We start from the raw sequence: 17,482 nt of genomic DNA on the forward strand, positions 1-17,482 counted from the left end.
TTTTGCAGATGTTTATTTTTTGTCGTTTGTTACAGCTGTCCCGAGACTGAATAAATGGTCGTCTTGAATGTGTCACGCCCGATTTTGTCAAGGAAGAAACTGTACTTTATAAAGGTGAAGGAATAATAAGACTAGACAGGACTCGCGAGAGTTATTCGAAAAAATCATGTCTGTTATCTACTGAAGTGTGTTCTGTTTAGAATTTCTACAATTTGGACAAATTTGTTTTCGACATTTTATAACTAAAAGATGGAATAAAAGATGAAAGGAAGCATGACGGCATTGTCGAAAAAAGATGTTTAAAGATTGTTTGTTGTAAAAATTTTTATATTTCATTTTAATAGGATTTTATTTTATTTTCGATTTTGAAAAATAGAAAGGAAACGCTTAGTAAAATAAAAATATATACTTCTTTAATTTGAAAACTTGGAATTTTTTTGTAAGCATAGGACTTAAAAATTCCTTTAAACACAAAAGAAAATAAATTTTGAGACAAAAATGCAAATGATCCATAATAGAAATACTTTCCCCCATTGTATAAACTAACCTCTGAGTTTTGTTTCTTTTCATTTAATTTGTTTTAATCTTTCGTGTTAACTCGTTTTCTTTGTTCTTATAAAGAGCCTGCAAAAAATGCAATTCAAATATGCTTGTGCAATAACTTTTTTTTTTTACATATGAATGGAAAATAAAGCAACAAAATGTGTAAAGATGCAGAAAACAAAAAACTTATCAAAAAGAAAATATATTTACTTAAATTCTTTCTTTGTTTTTTTTTTCTAAGTTTGTTTAAATTTCTTACATTTTTTTTTTAATCTCAATATGTAATTCTCTCGAGCATCGCATAAAAATAGCAAAATTTAAATATTTTTTCTTAACTTTTATATGCACATTTTATAATCTTTATTAATTTGTTGAAAAGAAGCAATGATCTGCATATACTTTTCTTTGTATAACATCCCTTCATTTATGATATCCAGAAATAAAATTCTGTTTGGTAATAAAAATAGTACAAAATATAATGAAAAAAAAACTTTATTGTTCATTGAGATACATCATTTAGTGTTAAAAATTAAGGCCATAAATGATAAGATCTTGCCATATCGATATAGAATATTTTGTATTGGTCTTCCGTTTAAAGAAATTCGGTTGGGTAATTAAAATAGCTCAAAATATAATGAAGTAAAATGTATTATTGCTCATAATTTACATGTGGTACATGATTTAGAATTAAAATAAATGACATAATTGATAAGATATTTGTCGATATATCGATAAATCATATTTTGTATTGTTGGTCTATATTTTTGCAATGTTCCATTTAACATATCCAGAAATAAAATTCCTTTTTATAAATTAAATAGCACAAAATATAATGAAGTAAAATATTTTATTGTTCATTAAAGCATATGATTTAGTATTAAAAATAAGTGACATAAATGTTAAGATACCTCTCAAGTCGATAAATCGTATTTTGTATTCCAGAATCAAAGAAAAATTAAAAATATGTGATGATTTCCCGATTGTCAGAAGCCGCGATGTCTTGGTGATAACGTGACGACTTCAGAACAGGAGGGTTCCGGGTGCAATACCCGATTCCGCCGAAGAATCGCCATGTTAGCGGGTCTTGTACTCGCTAAATACGTCAGAACTAGGGATTGCAATACCGGTATACCGGGAAACCGAATACCGGTATTTTGAGCCATTTGTACAATTTTGTAATACCGGTATTCACAAGTTTAAATACCGGTTTTTCGGTATTTACTAGACATTTTTAAAATCGTCTCCACTATATGTTCAGGGATCGCGAAAATAGCAAAATAGTATACATTTTTGTTTCTATGTCTTCCTAACGGGCGAAATTAATTAGCTTATTAATGGCTTAATTAATTGCTTAAATCTAAATTAGCGAAACATGGATTATCCCGAAAGAAAATTTTGTATCCATAACGACTGATGGAGCAAAAATTATGAAAAAAGTTGGAAAGTTGATTGGTGCAAATCAGCAGTTGTGCTATGCACATGGAATTCAATTAGGAGTAATAGATGTATTATACCAAAAAAATAAAGAACAGAAGAATCCAAATACTGGGGATATAGAAACTTCGGATTCCAACTTTGAAAAGAGTAAGAGTAAGAGTGATATTGACAATGAAGATAATGACAATGTAATTGTTGAAGAAGATATTGCTAATGAGGATAAAATATTAACCTATCAAAAATTGCTTCCTATAATTTATAAAATTCGAAAAGTTGTTAAGATGTTTAAACGTTCCCCTATAAAAAGGATATATTACTTAAATATATACTAACTGAAAATAAAGCAGAATGTATGTTAATATTAGATTCTAATACATGTTGGAACAATTTACTCCTAATGATGGAATGATTTTTAAAACTGAGAAATCCAATCCAAAAAGCAATAATCGACTTAAACCTGTAAATTAATTTTTCAGATAGGGAATTCGACTTAATATCCAGAACTATATCAGCTCTATTTCCAATAAAACTGACTATTGACGCATTATGTCGGAGGGATTCTAATTTATTAACAGCTAATGCAACAATAAATTTCATGTTGCAGTCATTGAAAGAACAGCACACATCAGTATCTGAAGAATTATATATTACGTTGAAAAATCGCACAGAAGAAAGGCATACCGAAATAGAAAATGTATTACGGTATTTACATAATTATAGTGAATTTAAAAATGAAAATGAAAAAGAATAAAAGAAAATAACCAATTCAAATCTGATTAAGTTTATTGTAAATTTTCTTAACATTTTTTACCCACAAACCTATACACATTCAGAAGAATTCGGTTCAATTATCGAAGATTATGATGTCACTACTGTCGGTAGTGAAAAGGATTTGTCTCTTGAACAAAAATTAGAATTAACGATAAATTAAAAAAAAAATTCAACGAACCAAAATACAATACAGAAATCAGCTATATCCAAAACCATCCGACGAGAAATCGATTTATTTGAAGATGAGGGATTTAGAGGTAAATACTTCGAAAAAGTATATCGCGCATTGCTAACAGTACCACAACTAGCGTAGATGCCGAAACAGCGTTTTCGACAGCTGGTAATTTTTACACAAAATTACTTTTCAGGCTTAATGACAGTACAATGGATGCATTATGTTTTTTAAGATTGCATTTCAAAAATTTGTAATAATACTACAGACTGAATAGTGATATATACACTTTTTGTGATTAAATAAATAAGATGTTTCTTTACTTTTTTGTGATTATATACTGTTATAATTTATAGGTTACAAATTATTTTTTGTGATATTTACACTCTCTAACAAAACTGGCAAATAAAACAAAGAAACACCTGTGTTTTCTTTCTTTTTCTAAAATTTCTAATACCGGTATTAAAACCGGTATCCCGGTATTAAGATTTAAAAAATACCGAATACCGGTATTGAAATTTTGATCCGGTATTGCAATCCCTAGTCAGAACCAAACATCCTTCCGCTGGTGTACTGCGGAAATTAGAGGAGGGAGGTACCAGCTCAGGTATCATTGTCGTCTTCTGGCTGTTGTTCAAAACTACGATGTCCAAAATAGTCCAAGTATTGCTTTAAAATGATAATTGAATTGAAATCCAGGCTGTAACATCTTATTTTAGCCAGAAACCTCTTTCCAGAAAAGAATGCACAAAACTTAGGAAAATAAATGAAAGTTATTGGCAAGAAGGTCTGAATTGTAAGACGAATGATACATCTCAAAGTATGTCTGTAACGAATATTTCTGTTGCGGCCGTCATCTAAAGAAGCTTGATTGGGTCGTTTTTCTTACACTACTGCAAACCGCGAATAAGTATCTATATTGATGTCTTCCCTTACAATAATTTCTCTTTTTTGCTGGTAATTGGAATTAATTGGCAACCCTGAGTACATCTGCAACTACAGCGAAGATGCTGGATAAATTGCAAAGAGAATTTAATACATGTTAATAAAAGGTCATATATTTCTGTGCATTGCATTCATTTCAATTTCTTTCTGTACAACTCATTTAAACTATTATTTCTATCTTTTATGGATTTAATATAAATTTTAAGGAAAAAAAAATATGGAAAAGTGACAAAAAAACTAGAATAATAGTCAAAAGACAAGATTCTTGTTTGGCTTGATGCCTTTGGATAGTCTGAACGTTGCAACGGTGATTTATTTCTAAATATACCAGGTGTTAATGACTCAGGGTTGTATCCCAAAAGTTATAATTTTTCGGAAGAAACTCAAAAGGCAGCTATGCAATTTTTTTTTGTTGGTTTACATAAACGTCCCCTTGTAAAGCAACACTAGGGCACTATTTAGGGACGAACCTCGTAGTTTTGAACAGCGGTCAGAAGACAAAGGACGACACCTGAGCTGGCACCCCCTCTCCACACCACACCAGTGGGAGGACGTTTGGCCTGACGGATTTATCGTGCAACAGACCCTCTTACACGACGGGTCTCGAACTTGAAACCTAACGGCTCACGAGCCAAGACCTTTCTACCAGGCCACCGCGGCCCTGCAGCCATGCAAGAGACGAGGGCACAGTTTCATATTTTATTTATGAAATTTGATGAGGTAAAAAAAGATTTTCTTACACTTTCTACTAAATTTTTCTATTCTGGAGTTCTTGGAGCTCGTTTCAATCCATCCGGTACCTTTAACTCTATAAGGTAAATTATGCACTGTGCAAAATTTTTTGAAACTCTCTTTGGACAGCCACTAATGGTGTTTCGCTTTTTGTTATGATTTTCCTGATCTCTACTTATTTTACCTTGGCATTAGTCTCAACGGGGGATAATACTGATTTCAGGATTGAGAATCTACTCGGATGATGGTAGTTCTCACCACCTGATGAGCACAGAAATGTTCTGGGGTCGGCTACCTCCTACCGATGACGGGATGTGTTTTCCACTAGAAGAATTGTGTCGTAGCCGGCCCTTAAGATTCAACCTTTGTTTCCGTCAATGCTGTAGCGCGATCCGATCATTCAGATTTTAACCATGGACCTCAAGGTGGATCGAAGTAGTCAATGTTTGATTAATTTGAAATCAAGCTGTGCTTTGTCTTTTTGTAAACTTTGAATGAATCAAGTGGCGAAGGATATGCCATCATGAATAAGATATGATGAATGCTTCATTGTTTGAAATTTGGGAAGGAAAATTGAAGCATGGACAGATAAACTTAAATCTGAAAACTCTTTTTTTTTTTGGTATTTTTTATTTTGCTGTGTTTTTTAAAACTTGAGTCTTATTATAGACTCAGCGGTAGAAGCGTACTGGATGTTGATTCGACTGGAACAACGGTTTGGAGGAGTAGGTCTTCCCACCATTTTGGCTTCACTCGTGTCTGTCTGCAACCTTGTTTCAGTTCATCATCCGATCGGCAACTCAGAAGTCCCGGATGCTTAGGCAAAGCGGAGTATTTCTTATTTCTTAACTTCCATCAATCTTTAAACGCTCTAAACTCTTTGGGTGATCGGATCGGTGTCGGCAAATAAAGAAGCACTTCAATATACAAATGTTAAAATAAGTAATCAAAAGAAAGTTTAAAAGAAAATATTTATAATAAAAACTATTCTAATAAAAATTATGGCGATGCAGTCACTTAAATACGAATGGATTTTGATAAGTTCAACAGAGAAAAAGAGAAAACTTTTTAGGTAAATTGGGAAATATACTGAAACTAAAATACAGAAAACTGCACCTAAAATTATATGTTAGAATTTTTGTGCTTTACGTTTAATAAACTGTTAACACCTTATTTCAACCTTTGAGCGATGTCATCTGAAACATTAAGGAGCATTTTGTTGAAGACTCATCTTTGTTAAAGAGATGTTTTTGTGAAAATGCCATTGTCTTTGTTTTAAAGAAACAACGACGTTTTGAGAAATATTTTTTCCTAATTGTTTAGTTAGAGTAAAACATGTTATCATTCCTGTTTTCATTTCATTTGACTTTTTTTCATGTTTATAAAGTTGCAATACTGTAATCGATCTTTCATTTAACACTTTTTGGTGCATTTTGATCACTTGCATGTTTTCGAGAAAAATACGTTATTATAATATTTTCAGAACTTAATTATTAAATAATTTAATTGAATTTTCAATCTTTCGGTGGCGCGCCATCCGTTAGTGAATATTAGAAAATACCTTATTAACATCAAGATATATTTCCCATGATCCTTCTTGGGGGTCAGTATTAGATTGTATTCTAGTGAGTGTCGTGTATTTTCGTGTTTGTGTTTGCTTTGTATTGTGAAATTTGTACCTTATAAAATAATTAAATAACTGCTCCTGAAACTTCTCTACCATTTTACTTTACGTCATAATGAAGTTATAAAGAGTCTCGGCCCTTTACGTGATATTTAATCACTGAGATCCAAAAATAACTATGATTTCGTTTTAATACATATAAAATATAGGGTGTTGAATTTCATGCATAAAACTGATAATCATTAAAACTTTATTCCCTGTAGATATCCCATACTTGCCTGAATCATTTTTAAGGTAAATTAGTAAAATAAAAAAAAATAAAAAGAATTCACGTTTTAGTATTTAAGACGAACGATTAAGTAAAAAGTGAGAAAAATTTAGAAAAAAAAATAACGAAAAAAAGCAACAACATTTGCGTCCCATAAATTTTCATATCCTTATGCTGGTGATCGGTTAAGTCCTTTTAAGCCTTTAAATTCAAAGCGGCGTCTCGTATAGCCAGAGCAGTCATATATGCCTATAGTGAAGAGAATATACTGAATTTTTTGAGATAGGTTCCAACGCTTCTAACGGTGAAATAAGGCAGTTACACAAAATAACTCAAAAATAAAGGATATCGGACAAAAAGTCCGTTAGAAAAATATACGCCATACCATAATAAAGGCTCAGGGAGACATTGCATATAACTAGCTCTAAAGATTGAAATCGTAAACTTTCTGTGACATGAAAAAGCGTCCTGCTAAAATGGAAAAATATATTCTCTATTACTTTACAATTTTATCCAATTAAGCAATGAAGAAAGTAAACAAAAGTAATAAAAAAATCTGAAACAAAACACTCGGTTAAGGATACATTTCTCGATTGTAATATGAACCCTTCCTCAAGACGTGGAAAGTCCATCATTTTAATTGCAAATACCTTTACTGATCTAACAAATAACGTTATAAAACTTTTTTCTAAGCTTTTGATATGGTTTAAATATTGGATAACTCTCCCTGCGGTTAAATCTGAATGACTGGACTTCCAAGCAGTATATGTGAGAGGCATGTCATCGGTAGGGGAAGCCACCCAACATCATTTTTGTACCCACTAGAAAGGCGAGAACCAACCCCCATACCGGAAGCTTCTTATCTGCACATATCAGGTCCCCCCAAGAGGATATCTAAGAAGTATGGTAAACAATTTAAATATATGTTCTCTTTTCGATACACCAGGTACTTTAACAATTTGTCTTTCTGAATTAATTTACCATTAGTTTTTTTTCCGTCATTAAATGTGTTTCGGTAGTCAATTAATATAACTTAATTATCTCTCCTAATTAATTTACCATTAATTTTCACTTTGAATTTAGAAAGATTTAAAGGGTATTTTTAGGAACAGTCGGAATATAAAGGATTGAGACGAGTTCGTTACTCTGAATTAAATAGGGGCTAAAACAATGACTTAAGTTTGCATGAGTCATAAAAGTACACAGAATGATAGAAATAAATATACAAAATGTATTAAAAACGATACAATTAATATATTTTTCCTGGCTCTAGGATTTTGGAACTTCCTCTCATGCAATTCCAAAATTAGAAAGTGGATCGATGGTTTTAATCCAATTCCTGAACTTAACCTATTGACACTGAATAAACAGTTGATATATTTTGCATTACGATATGCTCCATTTATTTCAAACTTAAATCGTTTTCGTATGCTTTATTCTTTACAATGTCTATGCAGTCTCCATGGTAACGCTGACCATTAGGTTTTTGAATGTATACATACAGCTGATTTTTATTTAGCTAAGACATTAAGGTACAACATAATTATTGTTTTGATGATATTATAAAGAAAAATGATACATCGCACAGAATCGGAAAATGTTATTAAGTTTTAAAAAGTTATAACCAAATTCTAAAGATTTTTCTTTTTGAGGATGAACGTTTGGTTATTTTTAACTGATTGATCATTTCGTTCTCGATTCCATGTCATATTTTTTATGAATCTTCCTTGCTGACTTCATCACATTACATTCTTGTGAGTATTATTACAGCGCAAGGCTTCAATCAATTAATAAATAAATAATCGAATACGCCTCAAAATCCATTAGTAATAAGTTAAAATAATTAAAGGATACAGATTATGATCCCAAGTAATTATTTTTAATCCCAGATATGGTTAAATTATCATTCATATCTTTGAAATGCAGATAGAAGAACATTTAAATTAATAGAAATAGTTGAAAGCTGATTAAATATATAAAGTTTTAACAAAATTTTAAAGATTTAATTTCAAAAGACAGGAAACAAAATTAAATTCGAATTTTAAATTAAAAAATAAATATTTTATACAATTTGCCAATATTTGTCACAGAATTTTTTATTTAATAGGAAGATAAAAATAATTTCAGTCATCAATCCAATTTTTAAATTATTCTTTTGTTAGCTAAATACAATCTTTTTTTAAAACACCCTGTTCAGGAAATTATAAATTAAAGTTATTAAATCGTAAATTCGTCAGAGTTGCTACTGCGCTTTACTTTTACATTTCATGAATAAAGTATAAAAGTTTTATATTTTGTTGTCGATAAAATTATAAAACGGAAAATAATCAAAACAAGAAATGGAAGAATTCAGGTAAAAGCTCTATTAAAAATAGATTAAATTTAATATTTAATATCACCACCCATAAATTATGCGTACGTTTTGAGTATTTATATAAAATAGTGTATATTAACTTTTCAAAATTTGGTGGAGTATTAATTATTTCTTTATGGAGTACTTTAAATTTGTTTTTAATTCAACAAAAATCTTCTAAATAACTCTTAACAAATTTTTACTTCTTTCGGTTTTAAAATGCCATGCATCACGGCTTCTATAGAGGCAAAATTGTTTTTAAGGGGGAATTTTTTTTTTCAGGCAAACCTTACAAATTTGAAATTTGAATTTATTTTAAATCTTTGGTTAAATATTCATTTTTAAAAATTCAGAATAGGAAAAAAGAAAAATCATTTCAATAACTTATATTTTTATAATTCAGTCTTTTTTTTTTCTCTAGCAGATTTTATTATAGCTTTGTGCATCTATTTTTAAAGAATCATATTTGACGGTCGGGTTTCGTAATGACATAAATCCATTAGAATAATTTATACTAAGTAAGATAAGAATTTCATATAAGATTACAATTCCATATAAGACTAAGTAAGATTAAAATTTCATATCTTATTTCTGTATATTCAAATGCTTATCGCCTGCGAAATAAGCTATAAAATATTGAGTACAAAGACAAAAATGTGTCACTATAAAAGTACAAATTCATAAATAAAATACTGAAATGAAATTTTCTTTGTTATTAAAGAATATTAATTTAAAATGAAATATATAAATTAAATTAATCCAAATATGAATGGTCTTCTTCAAACGGCAGTCAAATCGTGTTCCTAAAGAAGGGGAAAGCTGGTCTCAGATTTTAAAAGATAGCGGGGAATTCAAATATGATTTCAAAAGATTGCAGTCGCTAAGTACCTTAGAAGGCAGTATTTATTCGATTATCCATTCGTCTATGATAAGAAAATCAGTGTTCTGTACAGAACAGAAGTTCAGTCCGAGCAAGTGGCCTTGGATTGATATTAATTTCTTTATTCATAAGTTCATTATTTTATTTCGAATGTCGGTCTTCAGTTACATATTTGCATTCAATATAAATTTTAAAAGACAAACATTTTCAATTTTAATATTTTAATTATTTTTTGAAAAACATACAGACTGATAATTTTTTTCATTTGTTGGGAGTTGCTGTGTTTTTAACCTGAGCATATTATAAAAAAGAGTTTGCATAGAAGGGAACAAATAAGGATTTATAAAAAGGGATCACCTTTTAATCGCATTAAACAGTGAGATAGTTATATTCTCTTAAAATTCAAATTATTTACAAGATTACGTATTTCTTAAAAGATTCATTCCTGTCAAAGCACATACATTATTAGTTTAATTAATGGAAGAGGAAAAAACTTCATTCAACTTTAAAGCATTAAAAATTTTATCATTTTCAGAAATCTTTCAGTAAGCTCATAACTAATTTTCTCTGTACTTTTATGGAAATTCCATAACGGATCTATCTATTTTTTACTTTCTAGTATAAGAATTATATAAAAGAGACAGTATTGCAATCTACAAAAAAAAATCGATATCTAGACTTAGACGAATCCCTGCGTTTTAGATCTTCCAAACAGAAATTTTTTCAAATTCGGTTTGTCTGCCTGTGAATTCGATAATCTCGATGTAGCATTGAGCTGTAATTTGTGGATTTTCGTCAAATTTAAAAAGAAATATATTCATAAGAAATACATACAGTCTATCTGATAGAAAATGAATACGCAATTATAAAATAAACTAGATGGAAAAAACTAGGTACATATTTATGTAATCTAAAGTGCAGATGTATCATCGTTTGAACCAAACTCGTTAAATGGTTAATCCATCATGCATCCGTCAAAGGATGATTTTGCATTAAAAATTTGTGTTCTGTGTCAAAATTTAGTCTAATTCAGTCGGAAAAAAAAGACGCTCAAAATGTATTATCTATTTCTACGTTTTAGAACTCACTGAGCTCGAGAAACACTTCCGTCTGTCTGTCACAAAAATAACTCAACAACATTTTGAAGTCGAGGAATGAAATTTGGTGTACTGTATTTACACCAAATTTCTAGATTTCTATTAAATTTTGAGAAAAATCTGTTCGAAGGAACTCTGTCTGTCCGGCAATCAGTATATATGTAAAAACGATAATTACAAATCGAAGAGACTAGAGAGATGAAACTAGGTACACAGATTTTACATGCATAAATTAGAGACCTATCAAAATTCTCAGCCATTCTTGCAAAGGGTTGACTGTCTGCCGTTTTGTACTTTCAGAAATATTCAGATTGTAAATATGCATCTAAAACACAAATTCGATTTCCGGTTATAATGAACTGCATGCCAGGGATTATTATGCAAGGATTACACGATAGATTCAATAAAAATGCTAAATTCAAGCATTCCCAAGGTTAACGTTTCGTAACTATTGAACGCCAATGCCATGCAAGGCGTCTTCTGGGATTACACCTGAGAGTATGGCCGAAAGTTCGGGAGACACAATTCCTGCTATTTTTTTTCCATTATACTAAGTAGTACCAACGTGGGAAAATGGTATCAAGGGGTTATGTGTGGGAAATTGTAAGCAAAATCTGACCATTCACATTCATGATAATTCTCACCGTTGATACTTTTTATGCTGGGGGAGGAAGGGATAATTTTATTAATGAATATGCGGGACAATTTCGGGAAATTCGTTTCTGATGGTTTTTATTGCAACCATAGATTCTTATGCTAAAAGCATTGTTGAAGTAATAGCAATGAATATCAAAAACAGATTACAAATATATAATTTTGGTTTCATGAAGTTTCTAGTAGAGTCATGTACCTTTAACTTGATTTGTTCTGAATATTTTAAATATTAAAGCTCTTAAAATATTTCAGAATAAATAGGGATATTACAGAAATTCGCCTTGATGCCAAAAGCAAGGAGTCTAATAAGGGGAAAGGCATATATTGAATCTGAATAAATTTGCAAGTAGAAAAGTATGAATTTTATGCTGGCTCTTCTGTCACGACCATCAGCTCAGAAATGCAGTCTGATATCAAACAGACGAACTTTTCATATCAGCATATTCCTGAATGGGATTTTATATAAAGGATCCTAGCATTAAATATAAGCATATATGATTTAATCTAAATTTACACTGTAGTATGAGTAGGATAACGCCTACTCATATTTGAAAAGTCAAAAAAGATTACAATTACTTAACACACTGAACCAGTTGAGGTTATACTCAAATTTCTGTATTTATGGAAAGTTTCTTTATTTTTAATTCCCATCCCTTAATTTTTCATTTTTATGATTCATTAGTTTTATAATTAATATAAGGGGTTTTCATATTTCGTGTGCATTATATTAAGATGAAAAAGAACACAATTAAATAAGCACGGATCACTGCACAATGCATGTTCGGAATTCAACCTCTGAGACACCAGTAGGCACTTTCTGTCTCATGTTATCTCGTCAACACAATAACCATGAGTAACTTGTATTACTCGAATAGCATGCGATAGGGAGAAAGAAACCCTCGGCAGAGTTCGTAGACGGGGGTATGAGGGTTTGAATATGATATAAATTTTAACTCTTTAATTTCTTATAATAATAAATATTAAGTATATTATTATGTTGTTTTTGTTGCTAATCTCCACGGCCTGACTTAGTCAGACCAAATCCAAAAATCCGTTGATCACAAGAAAGTAAAAACGAGGAAGAGAGAAGAATAAATTTTTCCCCAAAGGAATTCTAAACAGTCCAGAATATGTTCAGCAGAGGCCCGATGTTGGCAGCAGTTCGGGCAAAGAGGGTAAGATTTTTCACCCTGAGAAAAGAAAAGACATTTAAGGGGGCCACTGGCAAGGCGCGACAGGCAAGTGTTGGCTCACAAGGAAGGGTGAAGGACTGGCCCATTTCGCTTGACAGAAGAGTTCTAAGTATGTGATCTCAACTGAAGATAAAGTCGCTAGGCTGCTTCTTTTCTTTGGAAACCTGTTTGCTATTTCGTTACCAAGAAGATCCACATGAGATGGGATCCACTGGAAAAGAATATCATGTTGGAGTGAAATCAGCTTCAACTTCTGAAGAATAGACAGACTTGCTTTATCTCCAACATAGGTCTAATTGTTACGGTGATCCATTGCGCTGCGGCTATCAGTAAGAATCCAAAGGTTCTTATAATTATTTTCCTGTAGAATGGCCTCAAGTCCCTCATCAATTGCTTGTAGTTCGCTTTTAAAAACTGAACAGAAGTCTGGATTTCGTTGGCATACAGAAAAACTCGCCTGAGGAGTTACAATATAGATGCCATTACCTGCAAAATTGTCGGTTTTGCTGCCATCAGTATACAATTTAATGTCACATTTAGGGATTTTATTAATGACTTCCAAGGCCAATTGTCTAAGGCGTTCCGACACATTTTCCTTTTTATTAATGGGAACAGGAAGGGTGAAATATAAATTAAATAAATTATAAATACAAAAATAACTAAACTTGTATAAATGACTGTCTCATCATAAAAAACGATTTCTGTATTGAAAGCTTTTCAACAGTTGTTATTATTTGGAAATAGGAGATTGAAAAGTGATTTTCAACCGCAAACTTCGACCACTTTTTATCCAAGGTTTGCAGCTCCTCGTCGGGAAGCTCTCAACATTTTTTTATTATGATCGGTCTTCTATCATCCCAGTATTTCAAATCTAAATAAAAATAGTAACCAAGACTTTAAAAACGTTCAGTTGTTCTTCATCAGTTATTTTTATTTATCGCAAATCCAGTGATATATTTCATCACACGTAGAAAAAACTTTAAAAAAATATTGTCAACTAATCGGAAGACGATGGGAGATTTCTCTTATTCGGTGTTGTACGTTTCTCTTATTCGGATCCCACCGGGGGGGGGGGGCACCTCAGATATGAGGATGAGAAGCTTCCGGTATAATGGTTGATTCTCATCACCCGATGGTTACAGAACTGATGTAGGGTCGACTATCTTGTACCTATGACGGGGCGTATCTCCCAAGGTAGAGGTTTTAACGTTACCGGTGATGGCCCTTAGTACTGAGCCTCAGTTCCCGCCAATGTTGTCGTAGATGCCCGGTCTTTCAGATTTTTGAGTGTTCCTCAAGGCGGGTAGAAGTAGTCAACTTGTGATTCGGCATTGTAAAGTAAGGAAAAATCTACTTTCCTTTACGAATAAGACCTGTTGTTTTTATAAAGATTTAAGATAAGAGGATAAAAAAGAGTTGAATATAAAGGAACAGATGAGAAATATTACAATATTAGATTAAAAGAACAGTCGAAATAAATATTTGAAAATCACTTTTCAACACCTAACTTCTTAGTAAAATTTTCAACTCAGTTTTTTTTTCTACATAATAATGCAATAATTCTCAACATTTGAATTATCTTTATTTTCACAATAATAAATGACTTATTAATGAACTCGGTAGAGATTTTTACCATCTCCTGAACATATTAATTACCATTTTTATATCCAATCAAAATTACTTTAATAATCCTGTTGAAAAATATCAAAAGACAAATTGATGAGAAATATCCGCTATGCCTTACAGGATGAGTTTAGAGTATGTTTTAATCTGTACTTCTATAGATGTCTTTTATGACCTCCTGACTTAACAAACACGAGTTTTGAAACACCCTCTATAAAATAAATGAATCCAATATTTGTTTTTATCTTCTCAGATAGAAATATAAAAGGACAATTCAGATGCTTATTTTTGAAAGCATAAGTAAAGAAGTATATGCAGGAAAAAAATTCCACCCGTCGGTAGCAATTCCCAAAATAAAACTATTTCTTCCCAAAAGTATCCAGTAAAATAACGTAGCAGTTAAATGTGATTTCAGCAACGACCTTCAATCAACCTTCTACGTCTCACAAGTTGAGATGAGAGTACATATTGATTTATACTTGTATAGTTGTCTATTATCATTCCTTGACTTAATAAACACGGGTTTTGAAACACTCTGTATAAAATGAGTGCATCCAATAATTGTTTTTATCTTCTTTCTAAGTAAATAGAAAAATTAAAAACATCTCAGTTGTTCATTTTTGAAAACATTAGAGAGAAAATACATGCAGAAAAAAACATCTACCCGTCTGAGGCAATTCCCAAGATAAAATTATTTTTTCCCCAAACGGATCCAGCAAAATAAAGCAACAATTAAATGTGATTTCAGAAATGAATACCTACAACTTTCTACGCCTCACAAGATGAGTTGAGAGTGCATATTGATTTGCACTTGCATCGTTGTCTTTTATCACCTTCTGATTTAACAAACACGAATTTTGAAGCACACTGTATAAAATGAGTGCATCCAATAATTGTTTTTATCTTCTTTCTAAGTAAATAGAAAAATTAAAAACATCATAGTTGTTGATTTTTGAAAGCATTGGCAAGGAAGCGTATCCCGAAAAATCAACCACCAGTTTGTAGCAATTCCCAAGATGAAATTATTTCTTCCCAAAAAGATTCTGCAAAATAATGAATAGCTTCAACCTCCTACACCTCACAAGATGAGTTAAGAAAAAATATTGATTTGTATTTGCATAGTTGTCTTTTATCACCTCCTGACTTAACAAACACGAGTTTTGAAACTCCCTGTATAAAATAAAGGAATCTAATGGTTGCTTTTATCTTCCTTATAAGCGGATGGAAATATTAAAAACATTTCAGCTGTTTATTTTTGAAAGCATTAGCAAGGAAGTATAAGCAGAAAAAAATCCACCAGTCTGTAGCAATTCCCAAGATAAAAATCCTTCCTTCCCAAAAGTATTCTGCAAAATAAAGCAGCAGCTAAATACGATTTCAGCAATGAATAGCTGCAGGAAGAGAGTCAGCCGATTCTCTTGGTTGATTATTCGAAAGATTTCCGTTGAAAAGAAATGATATTTTCCTGTCCTGTGCCAAAGATTAATAACTTAGAATTTTTTTTTCACATTTTTATAACTTCTTATTACAAAATGGCGGCACGGGTATCTTTATACAAAAATTGTTTTGCAGAAGAATTTTTTTCCTCGTCCTTCCGTTTATTGAGAACTCCAGTTTCACAATACGGGTCGCAAAGTCCCCATATGCTGGAAAGTTTAATAAATGGATAAAGAGCCCTAGGATAACTTCCTTACCTTTCTTTCATAGCATTCTTCTTTGATGCCCGTATATCTTTCTTTAATTTCGTTATAAGAAAAGAAAATACTTGGACTGCGATTGGTAGTATGTATTTGTGTGTTTGGGATAAAATTTCTAATTACTTGTTTTTAATATCTGTTGTATTTGAATGCAGAACTCGCATTTTTTAATGTTCCTTAAATATAAGTATCACTTTATTAATAAATAATTTTGTATTAGGAAGAATATATTGATATTTAATATGAAATTGAATCTTATCTTAATGTGATAATTTTGAATTATTCTTGATTGAAAACATTATTGAAATAATTTCAATAGAATGATGTTTCATTTAATTGCTTATTGATATTTTTAGTAAAGATTAGGTAACTAGTAAAATGTACGAAATAATTTGCAAAATCAATAAGAAGCCAAATATTTAGGTTTGGAGTGTCTTTGTGAATATTTAATAAGTTGCAACAATCACTTAAATTACTGTTGTTGTCTCTAATGGCATTTGTCATGGACAAGCCCGCTGTTCGAAGACAGCTGATATAAGCCTGAGGGGGAGCACCTCTTATTTCTATTGTAGCGCCATCTAGGGCCAAGAGAACGACTTAGCTACACACACGTCAAAACCCTTTTTACGGGGCCGACTTCATTCACGCAACCACAGATCGTAATTTAGACCTGAATCAGAGAACGTTCACCCCTGATCCAGTACCCCCCAGTGGTATTACTCTCGATGTGGAGGACTTTGTGACCACGACAGATTTAACGCGCGTCAGCCACCAAGCACGTGGGGAATCTTCGGCCGGCGGGGTTCGAACTCGCAACCTAACGGACGCGAATCCGACACTCTACCAACCAGGCTATCCCGGCCTACTTAAATTACTAATCGAAACAAACCTTTGTGTGTTTTGCCTTTTCTAAATTAGGGAAATAAAATGAGGACAAAATAAAAAAAAATAAGGATTTTGTAGAGCACAAAATTAAATAAAATTATATAATTTTTTCTACACGCTTAAAATCAAAACATTTAATGATTACTTATTTTAAAATACGCTCTTATTCTTGTTGCCAAAATTATTGTGATTATGAATGGTTTCTGTTTTATTTTGAGAGGCAAATCAACTCCTCAAACCGTTTCTATTTTGCTCGTTATTTTATGTGTTCGTTGTAGATTATTTAATCAAATACATAGTATTTGCTAAAAGTAAGAAGATTTATTTTATTACAAAGAATTAATAAATATTTGCTGTAAATTAATTTCAACAAACCCATTAACAGTTTCTTGAAGTTATTTATTTAGATTGCTGTTTAATTTTAATTTTGATGTCGATGCTTTATAAGACGAACGAGGCAAATTCAGTGTTAAAATTTGGCCATTCTTCTTATTTTATTACATTACATTAACAATTTATTTTTATATGATTAAAAACTGTGGAAAAGTTTTAAGCAATTAGCAAATTAGAAAAGATTTTGGTTTATAGAACAGTTTACTCCTGAATTA

This window comes from Argiope bruennichi, chromosome 4, assembly GCF_947563725.1.
Source record: "Argiope bruennichi chromosome 4, qqArgBrue1.1, whole genome shotgun sequence".
NCBI classification, from domain to species: domain Eukaryota; kingdom Metazoa; phylum Arthropoda; class Arachnida; order Araneae; family Araneidae; genus Argiope; species Argiope bruennichi.